The sequence below is a fragment of the Typopeltis vanoorti genome, chromosome 4, assembly GCF_054136105.1.
Source record: "Typopeltis vanoorti isolate ZY-2024b chromosome 4, IOZ_Tvanoo_1.0, whole genome shotgun sequence".
Classification (NCBI taxonomy): domain Eukaryota; kingdom Metazoa; phylum Arthropoda; class Arachnida; order Uropygi; family Thelyphonidae; genus Typopeltis; species Typopeltis vanoorti.
Genome location: NC_143552.1, coordinates 62,810,850 through 62,823,360, shown reverse-complemented (window position 1 = coordinate 62,823,360; position 12,511 = coordinate 62,810,850). Strand labels below are relative to the sequence as shown.

General features: G+C 34.2%; 1 protein-coding gene across 4 annotated transcripts in view; it reads left to right on the top strand.

The window, feature by feature from the left end:
• Nucleotides 1–12,511, top strand: part of LOC150107363 (phosphatase and actin regulator 2-like) — a 412,176-nt gene that overhangs the window by 183,422 nt on the left and 216,243 nt on the right. The gene's annotated exons all lie outside the window — the stretch shown is intronic.

Here is a 12,511-nt window from a genome sequence, read left to right as displayed (position 1 = left end):
TAGCAATGCTATTTGGAAAACATAAACCATGCTGAGGTGGGGGGGGGGGAATAATAACAAATGAAATAATGGTAAGGAACATGAGAAGAGTTGCTTAAAAAAAAGCTGAACTAGATGAAGTGCTAAATAATAAGTACTGACATCAATTCTTTTAAAATTTGTTAAGTGGCAAATTGTTATTATTTGGTGATATGTCCACCATCAACTTGTTTATTGGAGGCTTGAAGAGTAGTGAAAATGGTTTGGTTTGTGCGGAGCAGAGTTCCTGGATTATCAGACCCTTAACACACACTAGGGTTCTTACATGTGGTATAGGTAAGGTTGTGAAATTTCATGTGTGTGTGTGTAAGCCTGCCCTAAATTTTAGTAAGGGAAGAAAATATAAATTGCAGGTTTGATAAATGGTAATAGTTTGTAACAGATTTTGTTTTTCCTCTCCCATTAAAAGTTGTAATGCTATGTCACATAAGTACTGTGGATATAGAGGGAGGAATTAAGGATTTGAAGCTATAATTTTGGAATCCTGCTTTTGAACACCAAATATATTACTTTTTGCAAGTAATTTCAGATCTTTACTGGTGGTCTCACACCAGCAATGAAAATCATCTACCACCTTTTAAACATTCATAAGCATCTGCCACATTAGCATTTGATCTCACAACTTGTAGTTTGGGGAGTAGCAGCAGTGCTCACTTTCTGGTGTGATTTCCTGATGTAAAAATTTGTTACACTGTATTTTGGCAGCACATATATGTGGTACTGGAATAACTGTTACATTTAATTTTTTAGTTTCTCCAGACAGAGACATATTCTTGCACAGTCAAGTAAATTACAACTCATTCCTAATCTCATAATTTTTTTACTTAAATGGTACTAATTACTCATTCAACACCACAACTACAAATGGATATGTGGAAAATTACCAGAGCAAAAGATGCTAGTCTTAAATGAAAAGAATTCCAATAGTGCATGTTATACATAGCAACAATCTGTCTTGGTCTGTATGAACAAATGAAATCTCTCCATTGCAAACTATTCTTCATGTCAGCTAAATTTTTCAGAAACAGATTTTATTCTGGCATTTGATTAAATGCATGTCACATTGGTGTTTCAGAATCCTTCTTAAATGTACTCTTCAGCATTTTTAAATACTTACACTCTAATATAAAATTTTTATTTTTTTTAGTAATTAAGGTAATGAAGTTATTTAAATAACATTTAAAACAGTTATCATTAATGAAGAAAAATCCTGTGGAAGAGAATTATCATTTTAATTTGCTGGGAATATTCAGTGTGTGTTTTAACACTAATGTAAATTGATGGTTACCTCAGATGTGAAATATTTAGTTTCTTTCACATTGTGTGTGTGTGTGTGTGTGTAAGGGCGGGGGGAGTTAGAATTCATTATTGTGCTCTGAAACTATTAAAATTCTTTATTACTAGATAAATAATTCATTCATATAAACTACCAAACCCTTAAACTCAGCTGATAGAAAAACTGTCACTGTGCAACATACTAGGGAAATTAATAATGTTGACAATACCATCCTCTCTTACATGGTTCATTATGCTTGAATCAAAACAGAAAAAAAATATTATAAAAGCATTTTAATAATGAAAACAACATGGAAAAACCACAAAAAATTACATGAAAATTATAAGAGATATATGATTATAGTAAATAAGTCCATAAAGAAAAATTTATGCTAATCAGAGCAAAAGTTATTCAGAATTACAAAAATATTCAAAAATACTAAGATCATATAACAATAATAGGAACCTGTGAACCAGAAGATAGAAAAGATGAAGAAAATGACATTTGAAGAACTGCAGAAAGTGATCAACCAAGTAACTAAAGGTGATTACTTATTAATAACAGAAGATTTGAATGTTAGAGTAGGAGACAAAAAAAAAAAAAAAATTAAAATGGCAAACTTGGAGAAACTGCATATAACAGATGTTGCTTTAAATTAATGATTTTAATACATTATATGAAAATAAAAATTTATACTATTTAAATATAATGAAGCCCACAAATATCAGTATATGGTTTCCGTGAAAATCAGTTTATATAATTTTAGATTTAACGCAACCAAATTATCTCAATCTAAGAGCATCTGTGAATTGAATTCAAACTGTGACATCAGAGGTTGTCTATCTTTATAGGTACATTTCACCAAATGCAAAAGCATCAGTTGGATTTATTTTGCCTTCCCACAGTCCCAAGCTAGTTATTCTGGAATTCTGGCTAAATAGATTTTATTAAAATTTGTCATTTGAAATATTAAAAAAAAATTATTGGGTATATCAGTTTGTGTGTCATTTAGACCATTTACTGGGGTTGGGGGACAAAGAGCTAAAAATGCTTAAATGTTATAATAACACAATTCTGGAATAAAATTTTGAAGTGTACACAAGAATGCACCTGTATAATTCTGTGTCGATTTCATTTCAATTATTTTTATTAGCATAACGAATTAAGCATATGTTAATAATCCACATTAGTCAGATTATTATTTTAAGTTTACAAATATTGTTGTAAACATGTACATTTGTCAGCAGGCTAAAACAGGCTATTAGATAATCTAGAAACCCTAATCTAGTAAATAAAGGAAAAACATTCAGACTGTACCATTTCAAGTTACTTCAGGTCACCAATTAGGAGGACGGTGGTCTCACATAAGCCAAAAATTTATTAAAGTTTCATAAACTTGCTTTTTTACTAACTACAAAACTCTTTTTATCAGCTACATTAATAATCAGCTGGGTTAAACTGGTAGAATTATGCTAGTTTACAATGAATGTTAGACACGTTTTGCTGTCTGTTTTTGGCTGATAGCATCTTCAAAAAGATATTAGAAACAAATGAACAAAAAAAGAAAAAAAGATCTCATGCTTTAAACAATCATTTTATAGTTTGAAAAAGATTGAATAGGCAGTTTTTTCAGTCATTCATATCATACCAAGTCGGCATATTGTGTCTACAATGTTACATGCACTAATTAATGACTTCAATTTGTCACAAAGTATAATTCCTTGTTTTGTTTTTAATATCTTCCTGAAGATGCTGTCAGCCCAAAATAGACAGTAAAACAGTTGAAGCGATATTCATTTAAAATTAGTAAAATTCTAAGAGGTTAACCTGCTTGATTATATATGTGGTTCATGAACATGCTCTAACTTTTGACACGTTTATTCGATATTTACAAAAATAGCCCTTGATAGAGCTGTTTTCATCATCAAATTCCTGACATGTACCTTCAAGGGTGTACAGGATATGATAGTATTACATGAAAACTTACATCATTATCTTCCTATCTATAATTTTTTTCCAAATCAGTCTGTTACCCCTCAAGACTCCATTATTAAAACTTATATTTATTTCTTCTAAGGCAATTTTTACTATATCAATCCACCTATATCATGGTCTTCCTCTGGGTCTTTTTCCTGCCAAACAGGCAGAGAACACTTGTTTTGCTAATCTTTCCTCTCCCATTCTGTTTAAGTGACCATTCACCTGAGATTAGCTCTGCTAATGCATTCCTGGATGCTGACAATGTTAAGTTATTTCCTAATATCCTTGTTTTTAATATGATATTGCCATTGATGTCATCTGTTCATGCCCGTATTCTTTCTCAGGACGCTCATATCTGCCAGTCTCTAGTGTTTAGTCAAGTGTTTTATTTCTGACCCAGCTCTCAGATCCATAAGTTAAAATTGGTTTGAACACTGTCTTGTATGCAGCTAATTTAGAGTTCCAACTAATTTCTCTCTTATTCCATATGAATTTATTCAATTGGTTTCCTACCATACAGCTTTGTTAATTCTGTTGTCTATTTTCATATGTAATTTACCATCGTCACTAAAAATCATGCCTAAGTAGCTGAAATGGTTTCCTTGTTCTATAAGTTCTCCATTCACAATACAGTTGATATTTTCAATGCTTTTGCCTATTTACATTGTCTTTGTCTTGTTATTTCTGACCTTCATACCATATCTATTACAACAGTTATTCAATTTAGTCAGGGAATCTTGCAGACTTCTAGTGGATTTATTTACAAGTATAACATCATCCTCAAAAAGTAAAGAACGGAGATTAACATCTCTAATTTTGATATCAAGGTTTTGATACCACTTTCCTTCATAATATGATTCATATAGATAATGTACATCCTTGTTTGATACCAGACTTAACATTAAACCACCTTCCTGTACTTCCTTCAATTCTAACTGCTGACTTACAACTCAAATAAAGACTAAATATTGCTTGATATAATGTCCCATTGACACCATGTAATTGTAGCATTTTGAATAGCTTCTCTCTTTGCACCTTTTCATATGCCTTTTCCAAATCTACAAAACTTAAATTCAGATCCTTGTTATATTCCTGTTATTTCTCAACTATTTGTCATAAAGTGAAGATCTGATCCTGACAGCCTCTATTGGACCTGAATCCAGCTTGTTCTTCACTAAACTTCCCTTCCACAATCCTTCTCAACTGCTTCTCAAGTATACTTGCATATATCTTACCACCAACACTCAGTAGAGAAATACCTCTGTAATTCTCAGCTTTAGTTTTATTTCCCTTTTATATGGGTACTATGAGAGCTCTACTCCAGTCATCTGGAATTTGTCCCTCTCTCCGGGCCTTCTGGACTATGCAGTGTAGCCTCTGTAAGACTATTCCACCAGAAATACATACTTGAGTATTTCTGGTGGAATATCATCTACTCCAGATGCCTTTCCACATTTCAGGCTTTTGTTGGCTTTTTCTACTTGAAGTATGGAAATTTATTCCTGATTGCATGCCTGATCAGTGTTTTTTACCACTGTATTTTCACTGATTGTTTCATTTAGCAATATTTTGAATAATTGCTCCATACACCAAGGATATCTGTTTTTCCAGTTTTCACCTTTATCATCTCTAATTCCTTTTACATCACTCTTTCCTCCATTTCTGAGCTTTTTCAACAACCTCCAAAATATCTTGCCACCTTCTTGATATTTATTTTCTATGTTCTTACCAAAGTCTTCCAATGACTTTTTATTTAGATAGTTTTACACAATGTTTAGCTTTCATATATTTGTCTCTGTATTCTCTAAGAGCACAAGTGCCAGGAACTTTTGATATGCTTTCTTCTTTTCCTTCACTGCCTCTTTTAACTTTCTTTGTGCATCGTACAGTTCTGATTTTTCTGTTCCTTACAGACAATCTGACCACATGCCTCTGGCTGAATCAATCACTGTTTTCTTCAAAGATTTGCCACTGAATATCCAAGGTTTGGTTCCTGTTCTCAAACTCTTTCATTTTTTCTTCAATAATGTTTGTGTATTTTAGTCTACAGTTCACATCTGAGAGCTTCTCATCTTTTATTTGCTTTAAACCTTTCTTACATGTTCTTCTTTTCAATATGAAATTCAATTTTATCCTTCTCAAGACTGAATGGTGATCACTTCCATTTTCAAAATTAGAGCTGTTTTCGTAACATGAATTTATGACAGACTATAGATACACTATCTGTGAAGAATATCTGGATACTCCATTGTAATAGTGGATATGGCTGTGTATGTCACAAACCATGCTTCATATAAGTATAAAAGGAAGCTCATTTTTGCAATCTTCATATACAAAAATTAACAGTAAAATGGGTCCTACTAAAGAGATCAGTGATTTTCGACATAGCATTATCATAAGATTCCACCTCTGCAACTAGTCAGCTTTCGAAAATTCTGTCCTGCTGCAGCTGCCAATCAACTGTAAGTCATGCTGTTGCGAAGTGGAAATGCCTAGAAGCAACAAGGGCACAATTGGGACCTAGTAGGTGACATAAAGTCACAGAACAGTACTGCTATCTGCTGAAGTGTGTGTGTGTGGTATGAAAAAATTGCCTGTCTTTAGCTGAAACCTCCATTACTTAGTTCTGAAATGCCAGCATCCCAACTGTTCATTGAGAGCCATGTACAAGCCGATCATCAGCATGGGCAATGTCAGGTGTCATCAGAGTGGTTTAATGCTCACTACCTTAGAACTCTAGAGCAGAATGGAAATGCATCTTTCTCTAGAGTGGTGAACTGTGCTTTGCCATCGAACAAGTCAACAGATGAGTCTGAGTTTGGCAGATTCCAGGAGAATACTTGAATGTGTAGTGCCACCTGTGAAGTGTAGTGGAGGACCATGAAAAACGTGTTTTCATGGTTTGGCTTGGCCCTCTAGTTCTACTGATAGGGATTCTTTACACTGCAGCCAATAATGACATTCTAGACAAGTCTGTACTTATACAAGCATACTTGTTAAATGTCTAAGAAAATTGTTTAAGAGAAATGTGAGGAAGAATAAACTGGGTTTAAATGAAATAGATATTGACAGACTTAGATTTTTACTTTTGACAATTAGTCGAGAAATCATGAAAATACACTGCTACTTAGATTTTTACTTTTGACAATTAGTCGAGAAATCATGAAAATTCACTGCTGTCCTAAACTTGAGGACGAACACTATTTCTGAAGATTACAAATGCAGATGAATTTGTGACAATTTGTATAACTGACGATTTTGAGTAGAAAGCAGGTACACATTCAAATTTTTGAATCTTGTACAAAGGAATTATGTGGTAGCACTCAACAGGATAAAAGGCAAAATGCTGCTCTAAGCAAATTGTGTTTGAAGGGAGCTTTTTGCATGAAGGAATAAAATTGCAAGGTTTAATGTCTTGTAATGTCTCAAAGACATCATCTAGATGATTTCACATGGGGAAGAATTATTGGAAAGCTTGAAGAAGACCACAGAATTACTGATATTGCCAGAGAATTTGGAATCTCGTATAGCATTGTATCCAGGCTGTAGGTGTAGGGAGGCAGTATATCAAAAAAATGAAATGTCTTTGTTGAGAGGTGGCCATCACTCTACCACAGAGCATAAAGACAGATTTTTGGTTATAACAGCAAAATGTAATTGATGCACCATTGCAGGTCAGATAGCAAGTCGGCACCATTCAAGCACAGATGTGTGGATATCTCAAACTGTGGCAAGGCGTCTGCAAATGCCCAAAGGCCTGTAGTCTGTGTCCCTTTATCCACAACTCATCATAGAGCTTTTTATATATACAGTGGTATTGTATATATAAAAATTGAACAAGACACCAGTGTACTAACGTACTCTTTACGGATGAGTCATTTTAGTCTTTCCTCCAATTCTAGATGACACTTGAGCTGGCATGAAAGTGGTACCGCTTACCATCATGAGAATGTGCTTGAAAGGGATAGATATGACGGTGCTGGGATCGTGGCATAGGGAGGCATTATGCTTAATGGATGTATTGAGCTACAAGTGCTGGAAAAAGGGACTATGACTGGTGAACGATATTGCAATGAAGTTCTTAAACATCATGTTTGATTGTTTTGTGCTGCTGTAGGCGAAGAATTCATTTTTATAGATGACAGTGCCACACCACATCATACATGAGCAGTGGAGATATTTCTGGAGACCCAGCATATTAATCGAATCGAATAGCCAGCATGCTCTCCAGATCTCAACCCAATAGAACACTTTTGGGATGCAATAGGGAGATGCATTGCTGCTCGAAACTCCACCCCAGAAAACAAACAAGACCTTATCCTTGCTCTGAAAGAGGAGTTGTGCTTCAAGAATTGCTGGATTACTTGGTGCTAAGTATGATATGACATTGTGATAGCTGCATCGCAGTTCGAGGTAGACATATCCCTACTGAAATGTAGTTTTCTGTAAGCACTGTACATTGATTCCTTAACTATGTTCTTAAGAAATTTGTAACTTTTGCCAAAAACATATTGCAAGTTAATTAGTACAAAATTCTTAATAAATTTCTTTGTGTAATATAATTTATTAGTATTCTGGCAATAAATTTATGTCCACATTTGGCTGTAGTCATGAAAAATTTTTCATATACAGGTAAATATGTAGTTCGTTCATAGCTTTTGGACATAAGCGTATAACACGGATCTCAAAAATGCATGTCAAGGTGACTAGTGAAAAGCTGTTCAAAATACTGCTGTTATATTCTGTAGATGGGGTAATACATAGTATGATATATATAGAATGTGCTGCTTAAGTTGTAAGTTAACACTTAGAAATGAAGGATATACAAAAAAGATAGTTTGATGTAAAATCATGGTGTAAGGCAGTGATGCACAACTCCTTCTTCATAATGAGATTCATATAGATGACAAATGATAGTGGGAAAGTAGTTATATCCTGCAAATATGTAACTTGAAACTCCCAATGTGGGAGCTTTGAGAAAAACAAATGATGATATTGACAGAATCAAATAAAAACAAACAAACATAGATATTAAAAAGTGACTTGACTTTGTTAGCATTCAAGAATGCATAAACAGAGCTAATCTTGAGGTGGTATAGTCACTTCAACTGATTTGGAAAAGCAATGCTAGTGAAACTGGAGGTTGATGCCATGATGGTAGAAGAAAAACTTGGAAGAAGACTGAGATCTAGGTCGAAGTTAGTAATAGTGATTTCGAAACAAATATTAGATTTGACTGTATTGTAGACCTGAGAAATAATAGATCCATTTGGAAGAAAACTGTTCACTGGAAACTAGTAATAATAAAACTTACTTGTACAGTGTTGTCATAGCTAGATAACTCCCGGGGATAACTTATCAGAAATTTGAAGGACAATAGATTCCAATTAATGGTCTACAATTTAATTGGGACACCCATTTTTTTTTTTTTTTTTTTTTTTTTTTTTTGACAAGTCTAGAAGAACCAAAATAAAATGAATATATAACAAGACTTGTTATATTGTCATTGTTTATTTGGGATACAATGTCATTTAATTGGGGCAGCCAGTAACCTTGACTTTGTCAAGTGTTAGAACAATTATGTAATCACTGCATGACTTTGAACAGTAGGATGAACATGTAACTATATAAAGTAGAATGAACACGTAGCTATACAGTAGTTGCTCTCAGTTTTGCAGTGGCTTCTAGCAGGTGCAGATGTGATTGTTATTGTATCATGTAGAGATCTTGTTACTGTATTTTGTTTTTATAATTTTAGACCCGAAAAATGCTAGTGAAAGATTTGGCACTTGTTGACATTATCAATTTACTTAAATAAATTAGAAGCAACAAAAGCTGGCCTGGTTGGTGGAGTGGTTAGCATATCTACTCTCCAGCCAAAAGGCTGCAGGTGCAAATCCCACTGTGGGCATGGATGTTTGTGGATTGTCTGCAAAAATACTAGTGGTGGTGTTGGTGTAGTTGGTCGATTTGAGTGGTGGAGTGGAGAGGTATGTAGAGTAGGTGCCCTCCCTCAATGAGTTTTTGGACTCCTTGGAGGTGTTGCATATTCATAATACTAATAAACTGCTTAACACCAGTTATTATCAGCTAGCTAAGATATCTAGAGTGGCAAAATCTGCAACCTCATGCGTGATACAGCAGCAAGAGAAACTTGAAGAAATAGGCGATGTGCAAAAGATAACAGGGTGCTTAAAAAAAAAAGTGAAGATCAAGATACAGATATTAAGGGGACCTTAAATCAGTGGTTCTCTATTATATGAGGTGTGTGTGTGTGTGTGTATGTAGTTCATTGCTGAAATGTAAGTCAGAAATGTTTGCCAATAAGCTTTGTCAGAGCAAATTAAAAGCAATAGTGTGAAGCACCCCTTAAAGCAACAGATGGGTAGTTGTTACGATGGAAATAGCAGTTTGGCATGAAATTCAAGAAAGCACATGGTGAGAAAGACAGTACTGATGTTGTGTCTAACAATGGAAGTCAATAGAATTGCCAGTCTTGCTTCAAAAATTTAGTGCTGATGACATCTACAATGCTCATGGAACAGGACTATTTTATAATGTCTGATTTGATTCCATGTGTTATAAAAACACTACACTTTTTCGATCAAAGAAAGCAATGGTGCACGTAACAGTGTCATGCTGTTCAAATATGCCAGGAATATAAATGAAAGCTGTCGTTGGAAAATGAGCTAGGCCCCAGTGCTTTTATTGAATTACAATGGACAGTTTGCTAGTTTAGTACCATGCCACCAAAAATGTGTGGATGATATCTGAAGAATTGGCTTATGAGTTTGGTAAATAGAATTACAACAGAAATAGAGAAAAATTTTATTCTTGACAGTTGTGCAGCACACCGTTATTTAGATTCTCCAAAAAATATTCAATTGGAATTTCTATCTCACAACACCACATCCTTGCTACAGTTAGTAGATATAGGAATTATAAAGTCTGAAGACTGTGTATCATGAAAAGTTGGTAAATTACATAGTTAAGCAATTAAAGAAATCTGCTGACATCATTCAACAGCTAAGGTCAATGCAGAAGTTGCTCTTTTTAGAGCAATACAATTTATTGGTGAGGAATGAGCAACAAGACCACTCAAAACTATTTTGTTCGTTGCGGTTTTATGCATTCAATCATGGAAATGCCATATATGGCCAATAGTAAAAATGATATCCCATTAGAAGGGATGTCACATCAGAAATGAAGAGTTTTCATTCATTGATGATGATAGGCTGGAATGCTATAATGAAGATAATTTTAAGGATTCCACAAATCATCAGAGGACATTAGAAGAACAGGAAAATGATGATAATACTCCTGGGTTCGAACAAGTAACTAATGAGGACAGTAGAGAATTTAGTGATATACTACAACTATTTCATGCACAAAAGCAATCCTATATGTGCACTAGATACCTGAGCTGATTTTATTCATTTGCAGGCTGTCAAAAAAGCCAACAGGCTACACTGGATCAATTCCTAGAACATCATTTACTGCTAGGAACTGTGTGTTTTATTAATACATATATAAATGAAATTATTTTTATGGCAAGTATTATACTTTAATTCTAGCTAATTGTTTGTAGTTTATAAGTCAGTAATTTTGTTGCTCAAATGAAAAACTTGTCTTTTGTCTTATGTGTATACACCTTTTAAACTCTTTAAGTGCAACTTTGTGAAAGTGGAGCAACTACTTAATTAAGCTAAATTTTGCTATTCCTGATGTGGCCTAATTAACTGGATACTCTGTGTGTGTGTGTGTGTGTGTGTGTGTGTGTGTGTGTATCAGCGTTCATATTTACTCGGTAGATAATGTTATGAAAAATAAATTAGTTTGAATGACTATAATACCGAAAATTCATGTGTGAATGTGGCAAAAGCTAAATCTATCCTTTTACGTATTGAGGAACACAGAAGAGACTATCCTATAATAGGACCAGAGCCAGTGCTCTCTCAAGCCAGGTTCTCTTCTCTATTAACTCAGATGAAGGCCACCAACACATCGTAGACTGGCTGCAAACTTCTAATTTACATATGTGTTATGACGAGCTTGAAAGAAAGATAATCGAATCTAAAGAAATATTCCTTGATCCATTCCATATAAACAACAGCCTTAGCTACAATATGTCTGACGCACATATTGCCACTGTCCAGTACTGGCGCCCTTGTGATAACTCACGCACGTAGTCAACTTCAATTGGAACTTCAGCACGCATTCCTGTTTAAGCTGTACTACGGTCTTTTATATTATATCTGTTGATGTAATTTTATAATGTCTCTGTTATTTTTTATATAATTCTTTGTCTTTGATACCTGAAGAAGTTGATTTTTTTCAGCATTAAACTTTATTCTTTTTTTATTCTCGATATTATAGTCATTCAAACTAATTTATTTTTCACATATATATGTGTGTGTGGGGGGGGGGAAGATTGATTTACTCGGTTGATATACATTTTTTAAAAAAAATTGAATGACTAGAAACCGAGAAAAATGAAAATAAATTTTATTAGCACAACTAGTTTCAGCTTGTATCAGCCTTCTTCAGGTGCACATTAAAAAATAAATAACCAGTAAAACATAGAGGAAATAATTGTAAACATTATGGGAAGTTAGTGTATATATATTCAACGTTGAAGCCTGCGCATTCAAAACTGTTCTCTCGTCGGCTTCATTGTTGGGTGTATGCATGCATATAGCATCTTGCAAACACCAGTATTTGATCATAGCACAATGACAGTCTGAAAGGTTGTAACTCAGGTTGTTGTTGAGATGTAGGGGGTTGAGAATGATTTCTTTTGATTCTATTATCTTTTTTTTCTAATTCATTGTGGCAACGGAAAATGTTATTAGACTTGTCCCATAGGACTGTATGGCTAAGGTTTTCTTCATTAGAATCAGCTGAGAACAGAACATCACTAGACAAAGCACTGGCTTGCATTCTACTGTAACTGGTCTCTCTTATGTTCTTCAGTGCGTAACTCGATCGATTTCTCTGTATGGGCAAGGTATGGTATATCACAGTTGCACCAAATCTGGTAAACACTGGGATATTTAAGGTTGTGATGTCTAGGTTTTGGATGGCTCACTAAGGAGCAGATTTTCGGAAGAGGAGTAAATAAAGTTCTTATGTTGTATTTCCTAAGAACCTTGGCCAATTTGGGTGAGACAGAGCTGTATGGTATAGAAATATTACCTTTCAACCTGTTGGGTCTCT